The sequence below is a fragment of the Scylla paramamosain genome, unplaced genomic scaffold, assembly GCF_035594125.1.
Source record: "Scylla paramamosain isolate STU-SP2022 unplaced genomic scaffold, ASM3559412v1 Contig154, whole genome shotgun sequence".
NCBI lineage: Eukaryota > Metazoa > Arthropoda > Malacostraca > Decapoda > Portunidae > Scylla > Scylla paramamosain.
Window position 1 is genome coordinate 62,537 of NW_026973819.1, and position 23,551 is coordinate 86,087.

General features: G+C 45.1%; 1 long non-coding RNA gene across 1 annotated transcript in view; it reads right to left on the reverse strand.

Annotated features, from left to right (window-relative positions):
• Positions 1-7,403: 7,403 nt before the first annotated feature.
• LOC135099596 (uncharacterized) overlaps positions 7,404-23,551 on the reverse strand; it is a 40,115-nt gene continuing 23,967 nt past the window's right edge. The window contains exons 4-7 of the long non-coding RNA XR_010268164.1: positions 22,287-22,373; positions 17,842-18,041; positions 12,995-13,194; positions 7,404-7,520 (exon numbers count right to left, since the gene is read on the reverse strand). This is a non-coding gene — a long non-coding RNA (uncharacterized LOC135099596). The remainder of the gene's footprint in view (positions 7,521-12,994; positions 13,195-17,841; positions 18,042-22,286; positions 22,374-23,551) is intronic.

The window sequence follows — 23,551 nt, forward strand, 5'->3', positions numbered from 1 at the left end:
ATGAACGCAGTATAGATGTATAAATAAGCGTATCGGGGACAGAAATAAGGAAAAATGTTAGCGACAAGGCGGTTGTTTGGTGTCGGATGGTGGGGAGAGGGGTCCAAACACGTACTATCAATCTCACTGACAGCTTGGACTATCACGGTAATACATTCATGGCAGATGTATGGGTGTATAAACTATCTATACACGCAGTATGGCGGTAATAATAAGCGCAGGAGATAAAGAAAACTGAAAAAAAAACGAATGAAGAGAGGGCCAAGTTGGTGACAGGCATGGAGAGAGAGAGAGAGAGAGAGGGAGAGAGGGAGGCGGACATTGAAGAACCACTAATGTCACTACTATCTTGGACTATCAGGGTGATAAGTGCAGGGTGAGCATGTGTGACTATTACCTTCGCGATCTCTGAAGGCATCAGCTTGCAGCGTCTTCACAACCTGTATTTCGTCAATCTCTTGCTTGTGTTGGTGGTCTGCACGGAGGACCCTGAGCCCATCAAAGACAGTCTTTCGTAAATGTCTTGATCTTTTACGTTACGGCCTGTTTTTTTTACTAGCTGCCAGCCTTGACCTGCAGAAGCTTACATGGCTCTGCAGGCTGGGGAAAGGCCTGGGACACATGTCTGGCGGGTCAGGCTAGGGCTGGCTGCAGGCTGGAAGACAAGATTCGCTATTATACTTTTCGATCACTGGAATGAACCGAGGTAGCTGCGCGCGCGCGCGCCATGACGTCACTACGAAGATGCCAGATTTGTTTCACTCCCCTGGTCTGGCACTGTAGGGCTCTATGTGGCACTGTACGCACTCACACACCTTATACACGTAATACACACCTGCACACGAAGCACCATCACTTATGGCATTGTGACACTAGAGAAGAGGCCTGTACACAAACACACATAGACACACACACACATACACATATTCAGCCACACACACACGTACATAAAGAATCAGAGTCTTTCACTCATTCAATTAAAAAAGAAAAAACCCAGACTGTTCGCCACTCAAAAAACATCATAATATTTTTTCAGTGGCACTGCGGCAGTTGTGAAGCCACCATGCAAAATATTTACACTCGTATTATAAAAAAAGAAAAAAACTGGAGGGGTTCATTAGAGAGAGAGAGAGAGAGAGAGAGAGAGAGAGAGAGAGAGAGAGAGAGAGAGAGAGAGAGAGAGAGAGAGAGTTAGGTTTCATAATTAGATGGAAAAGAATCTGTTCTGAAAAATGAGAAACAGATTCAGAGAGAGAGAGAGAGAGAGAGAGAGAGAGAGAGAGAGAGAGAGAGAGAGAGAGATTAAATTGATATATGAGGCGCGCGGCGCAACAACGACGTAACCGAGAAATGGAAGTTTCGAGAAAAACGCGCTCAAAAGTTAAACACTGATTGCGCACAAAAGGATACCCTTAAATAAGTAAAAGTATTAGCCATCATTTGAAAGGTCTTGGGTAGTTCTGTTTGGGGATGTAGGTTTCGAAAGTGATAGGTGACGATTTTGGGTGGATGACTTACGCGTTAATTAACGCGCGTATATAATGAAGTAATAATTTTTTTCCCGATATTGTTTTCATTTGTTAATAATGTGTTAGAGCCTAAAATGCACACTTAGTATTAAGTGAAAGTTTCATGAAGATTGGTACATAAATAAATTTTTTTATGAATTTTTTTCCCTGAGCGTAAAAAATAAAACTTACTCATTACCGGCACGTTATTACTCCTACCATAACTTTGACGTCCTGCTATGACTAACAGTGTGTAATGCTGATAATTTTATGTTTGTGCATGCACATTCATGGTGAGTATTAATGGAAAGCCGCTATGTCAAGAACATTATGAAGAAACGAATTTTTTTTTTTTTTTGTATTCAATGAATATAGTTGGCTCTCATCCTTTACCCTGGCTTGAGACAGTTAAGTTGATTACCAGGATGCGTCTGTTTGATCCTGGCAATGCCCTTAGCGGATTTGCACCAACCCTTTAAATCCCCCTTCAGCCCACTAAGTCGGGTTGACTGGGGATTTAAAAAAGGCTGCAGCAAGGCTGGTGGCCGCAGCAGGATGCTGTGACACTTTCGTCTGCACTCTAGTAGCCATAGTTGCGTAAAGAGTCACGAGAAAGGTAGCGTGCGTCTGTGCTCGGGCGTGTTAAAGGGCAGAGTGGATGAGCACATGGTGAGTGTGTTGTCACCATGGCAACGGCGCTGGTAAACATGGCAGCGGTGCTGTGATTGGCTCGCCCCGCGCCGGGCGGCTGCAACCGCGCCGCTGATTGGCCATACGCACGTGAGGCTGGGAGGAGCAGGTTGCGTCGTTGTTGTACCGCTTTCGAGATGTTAGTCCAGAGAAATTTTCTCCGCACTACGCTCGACTTTGAGCCTTAGTACAGGTGCTTAGATGGTCGAATATGACTTGGCCGACATCACCACGAGACTTTTACACCCTTCTACCACACGGAGCAGGCAAAAACACGGTTACGTCGTTGTTGTACGTACGTCGTTGTTGTACCGCGCGCCTCATATGTTAATAATTTCTTTTCATCAAAATAAAGAAACGGATGAATAAATAAATAAATAATTATAGAGAGAGAGAAATATAATAATAATAATAATAATAATAATAATAATAATAATAATAATAATAATAATAATAACAATAATAATAATAATGTGTGTGTGTGTGTGTGTGTGTGTGTGTGTGTGTGTGTGTGTGTGTGTAGTGAAGTCTGGGTGGGTGAGTGTATGTCAGGAATGATGACAGGTCAGGTGTGTTCTTTGTGTCCTGGTGAGATGAGGTCCAAGTGAAGTCAGTGTGTGCCAGGAAGGTTGTGTCCACACAACATACGAGTACATACATGAACAAGATTACCAGTACACTACATGCATATAAAATACTAATTGCTGTACTCACCAATCACTGACTCTTGATGTGGTGATGTGGTGATGATGTTCTATTTCACTGGGGCAGGACAGGAGGTGGTGGTGTGGTGATGTGGTGATGCAATGATGTGATGTTAGTGGTGCTCTGTTCATTCACCAAGCAAGACAGGAAGTGTAATGGTGGTGTGGTGGTGTGGTAGTGCCTCTTACTGTCTTCACCACATCTGCCAAGACAATACAAGATAAACATTAATGACTTACAATGAAAAACAAGATGGAGATAGACAAATTAGGAAAGAAATAGGTTTCTATACTCGTAGAGTATTACTGTGTGTGTGTGTGTGTGTGTGTGTGTGTGTGTGTGTGTGTGTGTGTGTCACTAATTTCTATCTCTTTCTCTCTCCCTGAGAACTATTTCATATTGCTGTACATCAACATGAAATATCACCACACAAGCCTCTCTCTCTTTCTCTGCACCTCACAACACAACACAAAACTTTATCACACTAATCAGTAAACAATACCAAAAGCTCCCCTTCTGCAGGCCTGACTCCTCCCTTTCATTCAGACCCTTTCTTTCCCTCTCTCTCAGCTTGCCCCGCCTTCGTATCTGCGTCTATATTTACTCTTGATTCAAGTATACAACTCTACACCATACTGACCACCTATAGGTACAGTGCAAATAGCTTTCTTCCTCCCTGTTTTTCCTGTCTCTCTGCCTGTCTGCCTCTTTCTCCTCTCTCTACTGACTCATGGCTCAAAGATACAAGTCTGATGAAAGCTTTGAACCTCTCTGTCTCTACAATATCATAAAACCTCAACACTCCAAACCAAACCAACCCTGCCAACACCCCTACCTGTCTCTCTCTGCCTCAGTCAGTCAGTCAGTCAGTCAGTCAGTCAGTCAGTCAGTCAGCCATTCAACCAGCCAGCTAGCCATTCAACCAACCAGCCAATCAATCAGTCACTCAGCTAGTCAGTCAGTCAGTCAGTCAGTCAGTCAGTCAGTCAGTCAGTCAGTCAGTCAGCCAGTCAGTCAGCCATTCAACCAGCCAGCTAGCCATTCAACCAACTAGCCAATCAATCAGTCACTCAGCTAGTCAGTCAGTCAGTCAGTCAGTCAGTCAGTCAGTCAGTCAGTCAGTCAGTCAGTCAGTCAGCCATTCAACCAGCCAGCTAGCCATTCAACCAACCAGCCAATCAATCAGTCACTCAGCTAGTCAGTTAGTCAGTCAGTCAGTCAGTCAGTCAGTCAGTCAGTCAGTCAGTCAGTCAGTCAGTCAGTCAGCCATTCAACCAGCCAGCTAGCCATTCAACCAACCAACCAATCAATCAGTCACTCAGTTAGTCAGTCAGTGAGTCAGTCAGTCAGTCAGTCAGTCAGTCAGTCAGTCAGTCAGTCAGTCAGTCAGTCAGTTAGCCATTCAGCCAGCCAGCTAGCCATTCAACCAACCAGCCAATCAATCAGTCACTCAGCTAGTCAGTCAGTCAGTCAGTCAGTCAGTCAGTCAGTCAGTCAGTCAGTCAGTCAGCCATTCAACCAGCCAGCTAGGCATTCAACCAACCAGCCAATCAATCAGTCACTCAGCTAGTCAGTCAGTCAGTCAGTCAGTCAGTCAGTCAGTCAGTCAGTCAGTCAGCCAGTCAGTCAGCCATTCAACCAGCCAGCTAGCCATTCAACCAACTAGCCAATCAATCAGGTACTCAGTCAGTCAGTCAGTCAGTCAGTCAGTCAGTCAGTCAGTCAGTCAGTCAGCCATTCAACCAGCCAGCTAGCCATTCAACCAACCAGCCAATCAATCAGTCACTCAGCTAGTCAGTTAGTCAGTCAGTCAGTCAGTCAGTCAGTCAGTCAGTCAGTCAGTCAGTCAGTCAGTCAGTCAGTCAGCCATTCAACCAGCCAGCCTAGCCATTCAACCAACCAGCCAATCAATCAGTCACTCAGTTAGTCAGTCAGTCAGTCAGTCAGTCAGTCAGTCAGTCAGTCAGTCAGTCAGTCAGTTAGCCATTCAACCAGCCAGCTAGCCATTCAACCAACCAACCAATCAATCAGTCACTCAGCTAGTCAGTCAGTCAGTCAGTCAGTCAGTCAGTCAGTCAGTCAGTCAGTCAGCCATTCAACAAGCCAGCTAGGCATTCAACCAACCAGCCAATCAATCAGTCACTCAGCTAGTCAGTCAGTCAGTCAGTCAGTCAGTCAGTCAGTCAGTCAGTCAGTCAGTTAGTCAGTCAGTCAGCCAGTCAGTCAGCCATTCAACCAGCCAGCTAGCCATTCAACCAACAAGCCAATCAATCAGTGTCATTTAGTCAGTCAGTCAGTCAGTCAGTCAGTCAGTCAGTCAGTCAGTCAGCCATTCAACCAGCCAGCTAGCCATTCAACCAACCAGCCAATCAATCAGTCACTCAGCTAGTCAGTTAGTCAGTCAGTCAGTCAGTAAGTCAGTCAGTCAGTCAGTCAGTCAGCCATTCAACCAGCCAGCTAGCCATTCAACCAACCAGCCAATCAATCAGTCACTCAGTTAGTCAGTCAGTCAGTCAGTCAGTCAGTCAGTCAGTCAGTCAGTCAGTCAGTCAGTCAGTTAGCCATTCAACCAGCCAGCTAGCCATTCGACAAACCAACCAATCAATCAGTCACTCAGCTAGTCAGTCAGTCAGTCAGTTAGTCAGTCAGTCAGTTAGTCAGTCAGTCAGTCAGTCAGTCAGTCAGTCAGTCAGCCATTCAACCAGCCAGCTAGGCATTCAACCAACCAGCTAATCAATCAGTCACTCAGCCTAGTCAGTCAGTCAGTCAGTCAGTCAGTCAGTCAGTCAGTCAGCCATTCAACCAACCAGCTAGCCACCCAACTAGCTAACCAGCCAGTCAATCAGTCACTCAGCCAGCCAGTCAGTCAGTCAGTCAGTTAGTAAGCCAGCCAGCAAGCCAGCCAGCCAGCCAGCCAGTCAGTCAGTCAGTCAGTCAGTCACTCAGCCAGCGAGTCAGCCGGCCAGCCAGTCAGTTAGTTCTGTGGGCCTGTGTATGGTTCTGGTGTGCCTCTGTTTGGTTTGTGTTGGGATTCAGCTAGCCCTCTGTTTGGTCTCTGGGCCATAGATGCAGCAAGACCGGTTCAAAATTCCAAGCACTGACGCACTGCACAGGCCTACCACCTCATGCCTGCTTGGTGTGAAAGAGTCTGCTGGGACAAATGACCTACACAGCAACTTGTATCAGTCCCCCAGATGTGTTCCTGGAAGCTCAGTGTTATGGATGCACGGTGTGACATGCTGACTTAGGGAAGGCTGTCTGTCGTGGCTTGCACACTTGCTGTGGCTAAGAAAAGGCTGTGTTTGTTTGAAGTGCTGTACTGGTCATGCTGGGAAGTGTACAGGCCACCATTAGTAGTAGAAATGTTGCACTAGAATGAAATTAGTTGGGAAATGTAATGCATAATTATTGGCAGGAAAAAAGATGGTGACAGGGATGCTGGGACGTGCTTCACTGTACACTGTGGTAGTAACCCCTTGGTGCTTGGCGGTACCTTATAGGGCATCAAGGGGCAGTTATTGTAGTCTCATCTTACAGCAAAACAAGTAAAAGAAAAAAAATAGTAATAATAATAATAATAAAAAAAAATTTTTATCATTGTCTTGATAGGCACAAATCTTTCCCTGCCAATACATAAACAGCACATTTTTTCACTAAATTTCACCATTGTGGTACACATTTATACTAGTAATGATGACCTGTAGACTTTCCAGGCATGACAACACTTGAAACACAACCATTTTGTTAGCTACAGCATAGAGCAGCCACCCAGACAGCCTTCCCCCACGTCAGCATGTCACACACTGAATCTGTCAGTCTGCTTTCAAGAACACATGAGGGACTAACAGGAGTTGCCATGTACTTAATTTCCTGCAGATTCTTTCACACCAAGGAGTAGCAAGTTGGAAGTCTGTGATTGTAACTATCCTGCTCAATTTCAGCTTCTATTCTAATCTCTACTTAATCTCCATATAGTTCCATTTTGGCCATAAGTCACTGTTTACTTAATCAATCCCTCCTAAGACACTGCACTTTTTTCAGATTATAGAGCTGATAGGTCTCGGTAGGGGGTTGAGTGGTGGCACCCAAAGGGCCTTGGTGGGGGCTGACAGGGTTTGGTAGGGTTTGGCAGGGGTGACAGCAAAAGCTTCTGTTTAAAATCTCACATCTCAAGCCACCTCATTACTTGAGAGAGGTGACAAAGAACTTGGCAGAGCTTGACAGGGATTGAGTAGAGGTGACAGAGGCAGGCAGGAGTGACAGGGGATGACAAGGGAACACCTCCAAAATTAATGTACGAGTACACGCATGTACAGACCGACTGCCCCTCTAAAAATGCTTCAGAAGCTTTCCTTGTTTTGTATAAGCTTGAGCACCTGGTACACTCACGGGCACACAGCGCCCCCGGGCCGTCCCCCAACACCTCAGGACTCGGGGAAAGGGGGGTCCCAGGCCGGGATGGAAATAAATAAATAAAAATAAAAGCTGGAACCGACCTTACCTTTCTTGAGGGCGTCTTCTTTATGTCTGTACATATTTCCACGGTGGCACACGCTACTAGCCGTCCCTGGACACGCCTCTCGCCACCTCACGCATGTGCAGACCGACTGCCCCTCTCTGAAAAGCAACAAGTCCAGCCCTATATCAAGTCTGACTCGTGCCTGTTTACATTTCTCTGGGTCTCTGTCGGGGCTCAGGCGTGTAGAATGAAAGAATGATAGAAAACGAAAAGATTTTCAGGGGAAACTAGTTATAAGTCTATTATAAAATACCGTGATACAACCACTAATAATAATGTCTAGCCAATGCACTTTTTCCTAACAGTATATACTGAGGTCGACAAACTGAAAAAGGCTTTGGAGTAGTCAGCAAAGACTGATTTCACTAATTAATTGCTTGGTATGTCAGTCACTTTGAATCATCTTTTTGCCTTGTGACTAATTTTTAATGTCTCAGTTGGGATTAGGATGGGTTAGGTTAGGTTAGGTTAGGTTAGGTTAGGTCAGGTCAGGTTAGGTTAGGTTAGGTTAGGTTAGGTCAGGTTAGGTTAGGTTAGGTTAGGTTAGGTCAGGTCAGGTCAGGTTAGGTTAGGTTAGGTTAGGTTAGGTAAGGTTAGGTAAGGTTAGGTTAGGTTAAAAAAAAAGAGATTTTTTTTCAGGTGAGAGCCAGTTAGGTTGTTTTTGTGGTACAGATTTAAGGTACAGTGACACATGGTACAGTGGCTTATGGTGAAGGTAGACAAGGCCTTCCTGCACCATTAGCACCATAGAGTACAGTGCTGTGGTACTGTGGCACTGAAATATTAAGCAAACACAAAAAAAAAAAAGATATTTTTTTCAGGTGAGAGCCAGTTAGGTTGTTTTTGTGGTACAGTTTTAAGGTACAGTGACGCATGGTACAGTCGCTTATGGTGAAAGTAGAACCAAGGCCTTCCTGCACCATTAGCATCATAGAGTACAGTGATGTGGTATTGTAGCACTGAGAAATATTAAGAACACGAAAAAAAAACGATATATTTTTTTTTTTAAGTGAGGGCCAGTTAGGTTAAGTTTTTGGGGTACAGTTTAAATGTACAGTGACGCATGGTATAGTGGCTTATGGTGCAGGTAGACAAGGCCTTCCTGCACCATTAGCACCACAGAGAGAGAGAGAGAGAGAGAGAGAGAGAGAGAGAGAGAGAGAGAGAGAGAGAGAGAGAGAGAGAGCTTAACCAAACCTAACTAACTGAATTAATATAAACCTAACCTGATGGAAAGAAATAAAGAAAAAATAAAAGCTGCAACCGGCCTTACCTTTCTTGAGAAGCAGTCTTTTTTATGTTTTACATATTTCCCTGGTGGCAGACGCTACTAGTCCGCCCCCTGTGACACCCCTGCTCCACCTCACACATGTACAGACCGACTGCCGCTTTAAAAAGCAACAAATTCACTCCTATATCAAGTCTGACTGGTGCGTTTGTTTACATTTCTCTGGGTCTCGGTCTGGACTCAGGCCTGCAGGATGGGAGAATGTTAGAAAACGAAGAGATTTTCAGGCAAAACTAATATAAGTTATTGTTGTGATACAAAACTACAACCACTAATAATAATATCAGTCCTCATGTTTTAATAATGCCAAGACAATACAAGATAAACATTAATGACTTACAATGAAAAACAAGATGGAGATAGACAAATTAGGAAAGAAATAGGTTTCTATAAAGTAGTTACTGTGTGTGTGTGTGTGTGTGTGTGTGTGTGTGTGTGTGTGTGTGTGTGTGTCATAATTTCTATCTCTTTCTCTCTCTCCACAGAACTTCTTCAATGTGCTGTACAGTCAACATGAAATAGTCCTTACACTAGCTTCTCTCTCTTTCTCTGCACCTCACAACACAACACAGCACTTTATCACACTAATCAGTAAACAAAGCACCAAAAGCTCCCCTTCTGCAGGCCTGACTCCTCACTTTCATTCCAGACCCTTTCTTTCCCTCTCTCTCCAACATGCCCGCCTTCGTATCTGCGTCTATATTTGCTGATTCAAGTATACAGCTCTACAATCCATACTGACCTATAGGTACAGTGCAAATAGCTTTTCTTCCTCCCTGTTTTCCCTGTCTCTCTGCCTGTCTGCCTCTTTCTCCCTCTCTACTGACTCATGGCTCAAAGATACAAGTCTAATTAAGCTTTGAACCTCTCTGTCTCTACAATAGTCATAAAAACCTCAACACTCCAAACCAAACCAACCCTGCCAACACCTACCTGTCTCTCTGCCTCAGTCAGTCAGTCAGTCAGTCAGTCAGTCAGTCAGTCAGTCAGTCAGCCATTCAACCAGCCAGCTAGCCATTCAACCAACCAGCCAATCAATCAGTCACTCAGCTAGTCAGTCAGTCAGTCAGTCAGTCAGTCAGTCAGTCAGTCAGTCAGTCAGTCAGCCAGTCAGTCAGCCATTCAACCAGCCAGCTATGCATTCAACCAACTAGCCAATCAATCAGTCACTCAGCTAGTCAGTCAGTCAGTCAGTCAGTCAGTCAGTCAGTCAGTCAGTCAGTCAGTCAGCCATTCAACCAGCCAGCTAGCCATTCAACCAACCAACCAATCAATCAGTCACTCAGCTAGTCAGTTAGTCAGTCAGTCAGTCAGTCAGTCAGTCAGTCAGTCAGTCAGTCAGCCATTCAACCAGCCAGCTAGCCATTCAACCAACCAGCCAATCCAATCAGTCACTCAGTTAGTCAGTCAGTCAGTCAGTCAGTCAGTCAGTCAGTCAGTCAGTCAGTCAGTCAGTCAGTCAGTTGGCCATTCAACCAGCCAGCTAGCCATTCAACCAACCAGCCAATAAATCAGTCACTCAGCTAGTCAGTCAGTCAGTCAGTCAGTCAGTCAGTCAGTCAGTCAGTCAGTCAGTCAGCCATTCAACCAGCCAGCTAGGCATTCAACCAACCAGCCAATCAATCAGTCACTCAGCTAGTCAGTCAGTCAGTCAGTCAGTCAGTCAGTCAGTCAGTCAGTCAGTCAGCCAGTCAGTCAGCCATTCAACCAGCCAGCTAGCCATTCAACCAACTAGCCAATCAATCAGTCACTCAGTCAGTCAGTCAGTCAGTCAGTCAGTCAAGTCAGTCAGTCAGTCAGCCATTCAACCAGCCAGCTAGCCATTCAACCAACCAGCCAATCAATCAGTCACTCAGCTAGTCAGTTAGTCAGTCAGTCAGTCAGTCAGTCAGTCAGTCAGTCAGTCAGTCAGTCAGCCATTCAACCAGCCAGCTAGCCATTCAACCAACCAGCCAATCAATCAGTCACTAAGTTAGTCAGTCAGTCAGTCAGTCAGTCAGTCAGTCAGTCAGTCAGTCAGTTAGCCATTCAACCAGCCAGCTAGCCATTCAACCAACCAGCCAATCAATCAGTCACTCAGCTAGTCAGTCAGTCAGTCAGTCAGTCAGTCAGTCAGTCAGTCAGTCAGTCAGTCAGTCAGTCAGTCAGCCATTCAACCAGCCAGCTAGGCATGCAACCAACCAGCCAATCAATCAGTCACTCAGCTGTCCTGTCAGTCAGTCAGTCAGTCAGTCAGTTAGTAGTCAGTCAGCCAGTCAGTAGCCATTCAACCAGCCAGCTAGATTCAACCAACTAGCCAATAATCAGTCACTCAGCTAGTCAGTCAGTCAGTAGTCAGTCAGTCAGTCAGTCAGTCAGTCAGTCAGTAGTCAGTCAGCCATTCAACCAACCAGCCAATCAATCAGTCACTCAGCTAGTCAGTTAGTCAGTCAGTCAGTCAGTAAGTCAGTCAGTCAGTCAGTCAGTCAGCCATTCAACCAGAGCTGCCATTCAACCAACCAGCCAATCAATCAGTCACCAGTTAGTAGTCAGTCAGTCAGTCAGTCAGTCAGTGTCAGTTTAGCCATTCAACCAGAAGCATGACAAACCTGAATCAATCAGTCACCACTAGTCAGTATCAGTTAGTCAGTCAGTCAGTCAGTAGTCAGTCAGTCAGTCACCTCAGTCAGTCAGTCAGTCAGCTTCAAAGAGCAGGCATTCAACCAACCAGCCAATCAATCAGTCACTCAGCTAGTCAGTCAGTCAGTCAGTCAGTCAGTCAGTCAGTCAGATTCAACCAACCAGCTAGAACTAGCTAACCAGCTTAATCAGTCATAGCCAGCCATCAAGTCACAGTCAGTTAGTAAGCCAGCCAGCAAGCCAGCCAGCCAGCCAGTTAGTCAGTCAGTCAGTCACTCAGCCAGCGAGTCAGCCGGCCAGCCAGTCAGTTAGTTCTGTGGGCCTTATGGTTCTGGAGGGCGTCTGTTTGGTTTGTTTAGGTTCAGCTAGCCCTCTGTTTGGTCTCTGGGCCATAGATGCAGCAAGACCGGTTCAAAATTCAGCACTATACTGCAAGACTACCACCTCATGCTTGGTGTGAAAGAGTCTGCTGGGACTGACCTACACAGCATTGTATCAGTCCCCCAGATGTGTTCCTGGCTTTTGTTGTTATGCACTTTATGTCTTAAGAAAGGCTGTGTTTGTTTGAGTGTACTGGTCATGCTATGTACAGGTCACCATTAGTAGTAGAAATGTTGCACTAGAATGAAATTAGTTGGGAAATGTAATGCATAATTATTGGCAGGGAAAAGATGGTGACAGGGATGCTGGGACGTGCTTCACTGTGCACCGTGTGGCCGTTGGTGCTTGGCGGTACCTTATAGGGCATCAAGGGGCAGTTATTGTAGTCTCATCTTACAGCAAAACAAGTAAAAGAAAAAAAATAGTAATAATAATAATAATATAAAATTTTTTTTATCATTGTCTTGATGAGCACAAATCTTTTGCCAATACATAAACAGCACATTTTTTCACTAAATTTCACCATTGTAGTACACATTTATACTAGTAATGATGACCTGTAGACTTTCCAGGCATGACAACACTTGAAACACAACCATTTTGTTAGCTACAGCATAGAGCAGCCACCAGACAGCCTTACGTCAGCATGTCACACACTGAATCTGTCAGTCTGCTTTCAAGAACACATGAGGGACTAACAGGAGTTGCCATGTACTTAATTTCCTGCAGATTTTTCACAGGAGTAGCAAGTTGGAAGTCTGTGATTGTAACTATCCTGCTCAATTTCAGCTTCTATTCTAATCTCTACTTAATCTCCATATAGTTCCATTTTGGCCATAAGTCACTGTTTACTTAATCAATCCCTCCTAAGAACACTGCACTTTTTTCATTATAGAGCTGATAGGGCCAGTAGGTTGAGTGGTGGCTTGAGAGTTGGTGGGGGCTGACAGGGTTTGGTAGGGCTTGGCAGGGGTGACAGCAAAGGCTTCTGTTTAAAATCTCACATCTCAAGCCACCTCATTACTTGAGAGGTGACAAAGGGCTTGGCAGAGCTTGACAGGGATTGGAGAGGTGACAGAGGCAGGCAGGAGAGACAGGGAGATGACAAGGAAGAGAGAGAGAGAGAGAGAGAGAGAGAGAGAGAGACTGCCCCTCTAAAAATGCTTCAAACTTTCCAAGCTTGAGCACCTGGTACACTCACGGGCACACACCTAACACCTAACTCGGGATCCCAGGCCGGGATGGAAATAAATAAATAAAAATAAAAGCTGCAACCGGCCTTACCTTTCTTGAGAAGCGTCTTTTTTATGTTTTTACATATTTCCCTGGTGGCAGACGCTACTAGCCGCCCCCTGGCGACACCCCTCGCCACCTCACACATGTACAGACCGACTGCCGCTTTAAAAAGCAACAAATTCACTCCTATATCAAGTCTGACTGGTGCGTTTGTTTACATTTCTCTGGGTCTCGGTCTGGACTCAGGCCTGCAGGATGGGAGAATGTTAGAAAACGAGAGATTTTCAGGCAAAACTAATTATAAGTTAATGTTGTGATACAAAACTACAACCACTAATAATAATATACCTCATGTTTTAATAATGCCAAGACAATACAAGATAAACATTAATGACTTACAATGAAAAACAAGATGGAGATAGACAAATTAGGAAAGAAATAGGTTAGGTTATAGAGTATTACTGTGTGTGTGTGTTGGTTAGGTTAGGTCACTATTATTATCTCTTTCTCTCTTAGGTTGTGAGAACTATTATATTGCTGTACATTAAAAAAAACCAAAAGATTTTTTTCTCTGACCAGTTACTTTTTTGTGGTACAGTTTAATACAGTGACAATGGTACACTTATGGTGCAGGTAGACAAGGCCTTCCTGCACCATTAGCACCATAGAGTACTCTGTGGTATGTACACTGATATTAAGAAACACAAAAAAAAAAAGATATTTTTTTCTCCAGTTAGGTTGTTTTCTGTGTCAGTTTTTCTGACTGACTCGCATTCAAGATACAAGTCTACCATTAAGCTTTGATTGTCTCTAAATATTAAAACAACAAAAAAACCAAGATATAAAGTGATCAGTCAGTCAGTCAGTCAGTCAGTCAGTCAGCATTATCAGCAGGTGCCATAACAACCTTCCCACATCAGTCACTCACAGTCAGTCAGTCAGTCAGTCAGTCAGTCAGTCAGTCAGTCAGTCAGTCAAAAAAGAGCCAAAAAAAACAAAAGAGAGTCAGAGTCAGTCAGTCAGTCAGTCAGTCAGTCAGTCAGTCAGTCAGTCAGTCAGTCAGTCAGCCATTCAACCAGCAGCTAGCCATTCAACCAACCAGCCAATCAATCAGTCACTCAGCTAGTCAGTCAGTCAGTCAGTCAGTCAGTCAGTCAGTCAGTCAGTCAGTCAGTCATTCAACCCAGCCAGCTAGCCATTCAACCAACCAGCAATCAATCAGTCACTCTAGTCAGTCAGTCAGTCAGTCAGTCAGTCAGTCAGTCAGTCAGTCAGTCAGTCAGTCAGTCAGTCAGTCAGTCATAATATAAGTTCAAGCTAGCCATTCAACCAACCAGCAATAATCAATCAGTCACTCAGTTAGTCAGTCAGTCAGTCAGTCAGTCAGTTCAGTCAGTCAGTCAACCAAATTCAGGAACCAGAAATCAGTCATAGCCATTTACTGTCAGTCAGTCAGTCAGTCAGTCAGTCAGTCAGTCAGTCAGTCAGTCAGTCAGTCAGTCAGCCAGTCAGTCAGCCATTCAACCAGCCAGCTAGCCAATTCAGTCACTCAGCTAGTCAGTCAGTCAGTCAGTCAGTCAGTCAGTCAGTCAGTCAGTCAGTCAGTCAGTCCAGTCCAGTCATCACAACCAACCAGTCATTTAGTCAGTCATCAGTCAGTCCAATCAGTCTTCAGTCAGCTCGTCAGTCAGTCAGTCAGTCAGTCAGTCAGTCAGTCAGTCAGTCAGTCAGTCAGTCAGTCAGTCAGTCAGTCAGTCAGCCATTCAACCAGCCAGCTAGCCATCAACCAAGTCAGTCAATCAGTCAGTCAGTCAGTCAGTCAGTCAGTCAGTCAGTCAGTCAGTCAGTCAGTCAGTCAGTCAGTCAGTCAGTCAGTCAGCATTCAACCTCAGTCAGCTAGCCAAGTCAGTCAACCAACCAGCCAATCAATCAGTCACTCCTAGTCAGTCAGTCAGTCAGTCAGTCAGTCAGTCAGTCAGTCAGTCAGTCAGTCAGCCATTCAACCAGCCAGCTAGCCATTCAACCAACCAGCCAATCAATCAGTCACTCAGCTAGTCAGTCAGTCAGTCAGTCAGTCAGTCAGTCAGTCAGTCAGTCAGTCAGTCAGCCAGTCAGTCAGCCATTCAACCAGCCAGCTAGCCATTCAACCAACCAGCCAATCAATCAGTCACTCAGCTAGTCAGTCAGTCAGTCAGTCAGTCAGTCAGTCAGTCAGTCAGTCAGTCAGTCAGCCATTCAACCAGCCAGCTAGCCATTCAACCAACCAGCCAATCAATCAGTCACTCAGCTAGTCAGTCAGTCAGTCAGTCAGTCAGTCAGTCAGTCAGTCAGTCAGTCAGTCAGTCAGTCAGTCAGCCATTCAACCAGCCAGCTAGCCATTCAACCAACCAGCCAATCAATCAGTCACTCAGTTAGTCAGTCAGTCAGTCAGTCAGTCAGTCAGTCAGTCAGTCAGTCAGTCAGTCAGTCAGTCAGCCATTCAACCAGCCAGCTAGCCATTCAACCAACCAGCCAATCAATCAGTCACTCAGTTAGTCAGTCAGTCAGTCAGTCAGTCAGTCAGTCAGTCAGTCAGTCAGTCAGCCATTCAACCAGCCAGCTAGCCATTCAACCAACCAGCCAATCAATCAGTCACTCAGCTAGTCAGTCAGTCAGTCAGTCAGTCAGTCAGTCAGTCAGTCAGTCCCAGTCAGTCAGCCATTCAACCAGCCAGCTAGCCATTCAACCAACCAGCCAATCAATCAGTCACTCAGTCAGTCAGTCAGTCAGTCAGTCAGTCAGTCAGTCAGTCAGTCAGTCAGTCAGTCAGTCAGCCATTCAACCAGCCAGTCAGCATTCAGCCAGCCAGTCAGTCAGTCAGTCAGTCACTCAGTCAGTCAGTCAGTCAGTCAGTCAGTCAGTCAGTCAGTCAGCCATTCAACCAGCCAGCTAGCCATTCAACCAACCAGCCAGTCAATCAGTCACTCAGTTAGTCAGTCAGTCAGTCAGTCAGTCAGTCAGTCAGTCAGTCAGTCAGTCAGTTGCCATTCAACCAGCCAGAGCCTTCAACCAACCAGCCTCAATCAGTCACTCAGCTAGTCAGTCAGTCAGTCAGTCAGTCAGTCAGTCAGTCAGTCAGTCAGTCAGTCAGTCAGTCAGTCAGCTTCAACCAGCACTGGCATTCAACCAAAGCCAATCAATCAGTCACTCAGCTAAAAAGGTCAGTCAGTCAGTCAGTCAGTTGTCAGTCAGTCAGCCAGTCAGTCAGCCATTACTCAGAGTAGCCATTCAACCACTAGAATCAATCAGTCACTCAGCTAGCAGTCACATTAGTAGTAGTCAGTCATCAGTCAGTCAGTCAGTCAGTCAGCTTCAACCAACCAGCAAAATCAGTCACTCAGACAGTTAGTCAGCAGTACAGTAATATCAGTCAGTCAGTCAGTAGCCATTCAACAGAGCTGCCATTAAAAAGCCAACAATCAGCATATTATAGTCAGTCAGCAGTCAGTACAGTCATCAGTCATTAGCCTTAACCAGCCATAGCCATTGAAACACAATCATCATACTACAGCATAGAGCAGCAGACAGTCAGTCAGCAGTCACACAGAATCTGTCAGTCTGCTTTCAACAGAGCTAGGCTTCAACCAACCAGCAGATCTCACACCAAGAGTCAGCAGTCAGTCAGTAGCACAGTCAGTCAATTCAACACTTAACCCAATAGTTCCATTCTTGGCCATAAGTCACTGTAGTTAGTAAGCCCCCAAGACACCACCACAGTCAGTCAGTCAGTCACACTCAGAATCTCCCAGCCAGTCGTTAGTTCTGTGGGCCTTAGTTCTGGTAGGGCGTCTGAGGTTCTGTTTATTCATCTCAAGCCACCTCATTACTTGGTCTGTGTTTGGCTCTGGGCCATAGATGACACAAGACTGGTTCAAAAAACACACGCATCACAAGTACACCTCATGCCTGCTTGGTGTAGAGTCTGCTGACAAATGAACACAAACGACCCCCAGATGTTTTCAAGCTCAGTTATGGATGGGTGACATTTAGGGAAGTGTCTGCTGGCTGCACCTTCTTGAGGGCTTTTTTTTATGTCTGTACTGCACAGTGTACAGGCACCTGGACAGTCACTAGAATGTTAGAAACTTAATGAAAAGCAAAAAATTCAGCCCTAGGTATAGTTGACTGGTGCCTGTTTCTCTGGGTCTTGTCAGGGCTCAGGCGTGTAGAGGTGAAAGAATGATAGAAAACGATAGTTATAATAATAAAAAAAAAGATTTTTTTTAATAATGCAGTACTGGCACAAACTTTTAGTACAACAAAGACTTTTTTCACTAAATTTCACCATTGGTATGTCACATTTATCATTTGCCTGTGAAGCATGACAACCTTGCACACATTTTAGGTTAGACCATTAGAGCAAAGACAGTTAGTAGCAGAAAGATTAGGTTTTTAAAAATGAGATCAGGAGGCCAGTTAGGTTTTTGTGGTACAGATTTTTAGGTACAGTGGTGAAGGTAGACAAGGCCTTCCTGCAATTTACAGCTTATCAAATTACATATGTTATTGTAGCACTGTTTACTTAAGAATATTAAGATATTTTTTTTTAAGTGATAGGCCGGTAGTTAGTGGTTAAGTTGGTGGGGTGACAGTTTGGTATGGCAGGTGACGCAGGCTTATGTTTAGACAACACATTTAGCACCATTAAGAGTGAGGGTTAGAGAGACAGAGAGAGAGAGAGAGAGAGAGAGAGAGAGAGAGAGAGAGAGAGAGAGAGAGAGAGAGAGAGAGAGAGAGAGAGAGAGAGAGAGAGAGAGAGTAAGAGAAGCCAAACCTAACTACTGAATTAATATAAACCTAACACTGATAAAGTGATGGAAAGAAATAAAAAAAATAAAAGCTGCAACCGGCCTTACCTTTCTTGAGAAGCGTCTTTTTTATGTTTTTACATATTTCCCTGGTGGCAGACGCTACTAGCCGCCCCCTGGCGACACCCCTCGCCACCTCACACATGTACAGACCGACTGCCGCTTTAAAAAGCAACAAATTCACTCCTATATCAAGTCTGACTGGTGCGTTTGTTTACATTTCTCTGGGTCTCGGTCTGGACTCAGGCCTGCAGGATGGGAGAATGTTAGAAAACGAGAGATTTTCAGGCAAAACTAATATAAGTTAATGTTGTGATACAAAACTACAACCACTAATAATAATATACCTCATGTTTTAATAATGCCAAGACAATACAAGATAAACATTAATGACTTACAATGAAAAACAAGATGGAGATAGACAAATTAGGAAAGAAATAGGTTTCTATAGAGTATTACTGTGTGTGTGTGTGTGTGTGTGTGTGTGTGTGTGTGTGTGTGTGTCACTAATTTCTATCTCTTTCTCTCTCTCCTGAGAACTATTTCATATTGCTGTACATCAACATGAAATATCACCACACAAGCCTCTCTCTCTTTCTCTGCACCTCACAACACAACACAACACTTTATCACACTAATCAGTAAACAATACCAAAAGCTCCCCTGCAGGCCTGACTCCTCCCTTTCATTCATCTTTCTCTCTTCAGCTTGCCCGCCTCTATATCTGCGTATTTACTTGATTCAAGTAACAAAAATAGACCTTCTCATAGTTTTTTTGTCTGTTTGTCTGCCTGTCTGCCTCTTTCTCCCTCTCTACTGACTCATGGCTCAAGATACAAGTCTAATTAAGCTTTGAACCTCTCTGTCTCTACAATATCATAAAACCTCAACACTCCAAACCAAACCAACCCTGCCAACACCTACCTGTCTCTCTGCCTCAGTCAGTCAGTCAGTCAGTCAGTCAGTCAGTCAGTCAGCCATTCAACCAGCCAGCTAGCCATTCAACCAACCAGCCAATCAATCAGTCACTCAGCTAGTCAGTCAGTCAGTCAGTCAGTCAGTCAGTCAGTCAGTCAGTCAGTCAGTCAGCCAGTCAGTCAGCCATTCAACCAGCCAGCTAGCCATTCAACCATTCACTAGCCAATCTAGCCAATCAGTCACTCAGTAGTCAGTCAGTCAGTCAGTCAGTCAGTCAGTCAGTCAGTCAGTCAGTCAGTCAGTCAGTCAGTCAGCCATTCAACCAACCAGCCAATCAATCAGTCACTCAGCTAGTCAGTTAGTCAGTCAGTCAGTCAGTCAGTCAGTCAGTCAGTCAGTCAGTCAGTCAGTCAGTCAGTCAGTCAGTCAGTCAGTCAGTCAGTCAGTCAGTCAGTCAGTCAGTCAGTCAGTCAGTCAGTCAGTCAGTCAGTCAGTCAGTCAGTCAGTCAGCCATTCAAACCAGCCAGCTAGCCATTCAACCAACCAGCCAATAAATCAGTCACTCAGCTAGTCAGTCAGTCAGTCAGTCAGTCAGTCAGTCAGTCAGTCAGTCAGTCAGATTCAACCAGCCAGCTAGGCATTCAACCAACCAGCCAATCAATCAGTCACTCAGCTAGTCAGTCAGTCAGTCAGTCAGTCAGTCAGTCAGTCAGTCAGTCAGTCAGCCAGTCAGTCAGCCATTCAACCAGCCAGCTAGCCATTCAACCAACTAGCCAGTCATCATCAGTCAGTCAGCCATTCAGTCAGTCAGTCAGTCAGTCAGTCAGTCAGTCAGTCAGTCAGTCAGTCAGTCAGTCAGCCATTCAACCAGTCCAGCTAGCCATTCAACCAACCAGCCAATCAATCAGTCACTCAGTCAGTCAGTCAGTCAGTCAGTCAGCTAGTCAGTCAGTCAGTCAGTCAGTCAGTCAGTCAGTCAGTCAGTCAGCCATTCAACCAGCCAGCTAGCCATTCAACCAACCAGCCAATCAATCAGTCACTCAGTTCAGTCAGTCAGTCAGTCAGTCAGTCAGTCAGTCAGTCAGTCAGTCAGTCAGTTAGCCATTCAACCAGCCAGCTAGCTATTCAACCAACCAGCCAATCAATCAGTCACTCAGCTAGTCAGTCAGTCAGTCAGTCAGTCAGTCAGTCAGTCAGTCAGTCAGTCAGTCAGTCAGTCAGTCAGCCATTCAACCAGCCAGCTAGGCATTCAACCAACCAGCCAATCAATCAGTCACTCAGCTAGTCAGTCAGTCAGTCAGTCAGTCAATAAATGCTAGTCAGTCAGTCAGCCAGTCAGTCAGCTATTCTAACCAGCCAGCTAACCAGTCACTCAGCCAATCAATCAGTCACTCAGCTAGTCAGTCAGTCAGTCAGTCAGTCAGTCAGTCAGTCAGCCATTCAACCAACCAGCCAATCAATCAGTCACTCAGCCAGTCAGTTAGTCAGTCAGTCAGTCAGTAAGTCAGTCAGTCAGTCAGTCAGTCAGCCATTTAACCAGCCAGCTAGCCATTCAACCAACCAGCCAATCAATCAGTCACTCAGTTAGTCAGTCAGTCAGTCAGTCAGTCAGTCAGTCAGTCAGTCAGTCAGTTAGCCATCTCTTCCAGCCAGCTAGCCATTCGACAAACCAGCCAATCAATCAGTCACTCAGCTAGTCAGTCAGTCAGTTAGTCAGTCAGTCAGTCAGTCAGTCAGTCAGTCAGTCAGTCAGTCAGTCAGCCATTCAACCAGCCAGCTAGGCATTCAACCAACCACCCAATCAATCAGTCACTCAGCTAGTCAGTCAGTCAGTCAGTCAGTCAGTCAGTCAGCCATTCAGTCAGTCAGTCAGCCACACCAACCATAGCTACCCAACTAGCTAACCAGCCAGTCAATCAGTCACTCAGCCAGCCAGTCAGTCAGTCAGTCAGTTAGTAAGCCAGCCAGCAAGCCAGCCAGCCAGCTGGTCAGTCAGTCAGTCAGTCAGTCACTCAGCCAGCGAGTCAGCTGGCCAGCCAGTCAGTTAGTTCTGTGGGCCTGTGTATGGTTCTGGTGGGCGTCTGTTTGGTTTGTGTTAGGTTCAGCTAGCCCTCTGTTTGGTCTGTGTTTGGTCTCTGGGCCATAGATGCAGCAAGACCGGTTCAAAATTCTGGGCACATTGACGCACTGGCCAGACTACACTCCTCATGCCTGCTGCTTGGTGTGAAAGAGTCTGCTGGGACAAATGACCTACACAGCAACTTGTATCAGGGTCCCCCAGATAAAATGGAAGCTCAGTGTTATGGATGCAGTGTGACATGCTGACTCAGGGAAGGCTGTCTGTCGTGGCTGCACCTTGCTGTACCAAGAAAAGGCTGTGTTTGTTTGAAGTGTTGTACTGGTCATGCTGGGAAGTGTACAGGCCCACCATTAGTAGTAGAAATGTTGCACTAGAATGAAATTAGTTGGGAAATGTAATGCATAATTATTGGCAGGGAAAAGATGCAGACAGGGATGCTGGGACGTGCTTCACTGTGGGCACCGTGGTGGCCGCCCCTTGGTGCTTGGCGGTACCTTATAGGGCATCATAAGCAGTTATTGTAGTCTCATCTTACAGCAAAACAAGTAAAAAGAAAAAAATAGTAATAATAATAATAATATAAAAATTTTCTTTATCATTGTCTTGATGAGCACAAATCTTTCCCTGCCAATACATAAACATACATTTTTTCACTAAATTTCACCATTGTAGTACACATTTATACCGCAGCTGATGACCTGTAGACTTTCCAGGCATGACAACACTTGAAACACAACCATTTTGTTAGCTGGCATAGAGCAGCCACCAGACAGCCTTTCCCCACGTCAGCATGTCACACACTGAATCTGTCAGTCTGCTTTCAAGAACACATGAGGGACTAACAGGAGTTGCCATGTACTTAATTTCCTGCAGATTCTTTCACACCAAGGAGTAGCAAGTTGGAAGTCTGTGATTGCAACTATCCTGCTCAATTTCTCAGCTTCTATTCTAATCTCTACTTAATCTCCATATAGTATCTCCTCCATTTTGGCCATAAGTCACTGTTTACTTAATCAACTCTCTCCTAAGACACTGCACTTTTTTCAGATTATAGAGCTGATAGGTCTCGGTAGGGGTTGGAGTGGTGGCTTGAGAGGGCCTTGGTGGGGGCTGACAGGGTTTGGTAGGGCTTGGCAGGGGTGACAGCAAAGGCTTCTGTTTAAAATCTCACATCTCAAGCCACCTCATTACTTGAGAGGTGACAAAGGGCTTCTGGCAGAGCTTGACAGGGATTGGTAGGAGGTGACAGAGGCAGGCAGGAGTGACAGGGGATGACAAGGAACACCTCAAAAATTAATGTACACGCATGTACGAGTACAGACTGACTGCCCCTCTAAAACAAGCTTCAAACTTTCCTTGTTTTGTATAAGTTTGAGCACCTGGTACACTCACGTCTCCCGGGCCGTCCCCCAACACCTCAGGACTCGGGAAAGGGGGGGTCCTGGGCCGGGATGGAAATAAATAAATAAAAATAAAAAGCTGGAACCGGCCTTACCTTTCTTGAGGGCGTCTTCTTTATGTCTGCATATTTTTCCACGGTGGCACACGTTACCAGCTGCCCCCTGGACACGCCTCTCGCCACCTCACGCATGTACAGACCGATTGCCCCTCTCTGAAAAGCAACAAATTCAGCCCTATATCAAGTCTGACTCGTGCCTGTTTACATTTCTCTGGGTCTCTGTCAGGGCTCAGGCGTGTAGAATGAAAGAATGATAGAAAACGCCAGATTTTCAGGGGAAACTAGTTGTAAGTCTATTATAAAATACCGTGATACAACCACTAATAATGTCTTAATAATGCACTTTTTCCTAACAGTATACTGAGGTCGACAAACTGGAAAGGCTTTGGAGTAGTCAACAAAGACTGGATTTCACTAATTAATTGCTTGGTATGTCAGTCACTTTGAATCATGTCTTTTTGCCTTGTGACTAGAAGGGGTCTCGGTTAGGTTAGGATAGGTTAGGTTAGGTTAGGTTAGGTTAGGTTAGGTTAGGTTAGGTCAGGTCAGGTTAGGTTAGGTTAGGTTAGGTTAGGTCCTAGGTTAGGTTAGGTTAGGTCAGGTCAGGTCAGGTTAGGTTAGGTTAGGTTAGGTTAGGTAAGGTTAGGTTAGGTAAGGTTAGGTTAAAAAAAAGAGATTTTTTTTCAGGTGAGGGCTAAAGTTAGGCTGTTTTTGTGGTACAGATTTAAGGTAATAGGTGACACATGGTACAGTGGCTTATGGTGAAGGTAGACAAGGCCTACCTGCACCATTAGGGCACCATAGAGTACAGTGCTGTGGTACTGTAGCACTGCAATATTAAACAACATACAACACAAAAAAAGATATTTTTTTTCAGGTGAGGGCCAGTTAGGTTGTTTTGGTGGTACAGTTTTAAAAGGTACAGTGATAGCATGGTACAGTCGCTTATGCAGTAGCTGCATAAGGCTCTTCCTGCACCATTAGCATCATAGGGTACAGTGATGTGGTATTGTAGCACTGAAATATTAAGAACACGAAAAAAAAACGACATATTTTTTTTTAAGTGAGGGCCAGTTAGGTTAAGTTTTTAGGTACAGTTTAAATGTACAGTGACGCATGGCAGTGGCTTATGGTGCAGGTAGACAAGGCCTTCCTGCACCATTAGCACCACACAGAGAGAGAGAGAGAGAGAGAGAGAGAGAGAGAGAGAGAGAGAGAGAGAGAGAGAGAGAGAGAGAGAGAGAGAGAGAGAGAGAGAGAGAGAGAGAACCAAAACCTAACTAAATTGAATTAACATAAAC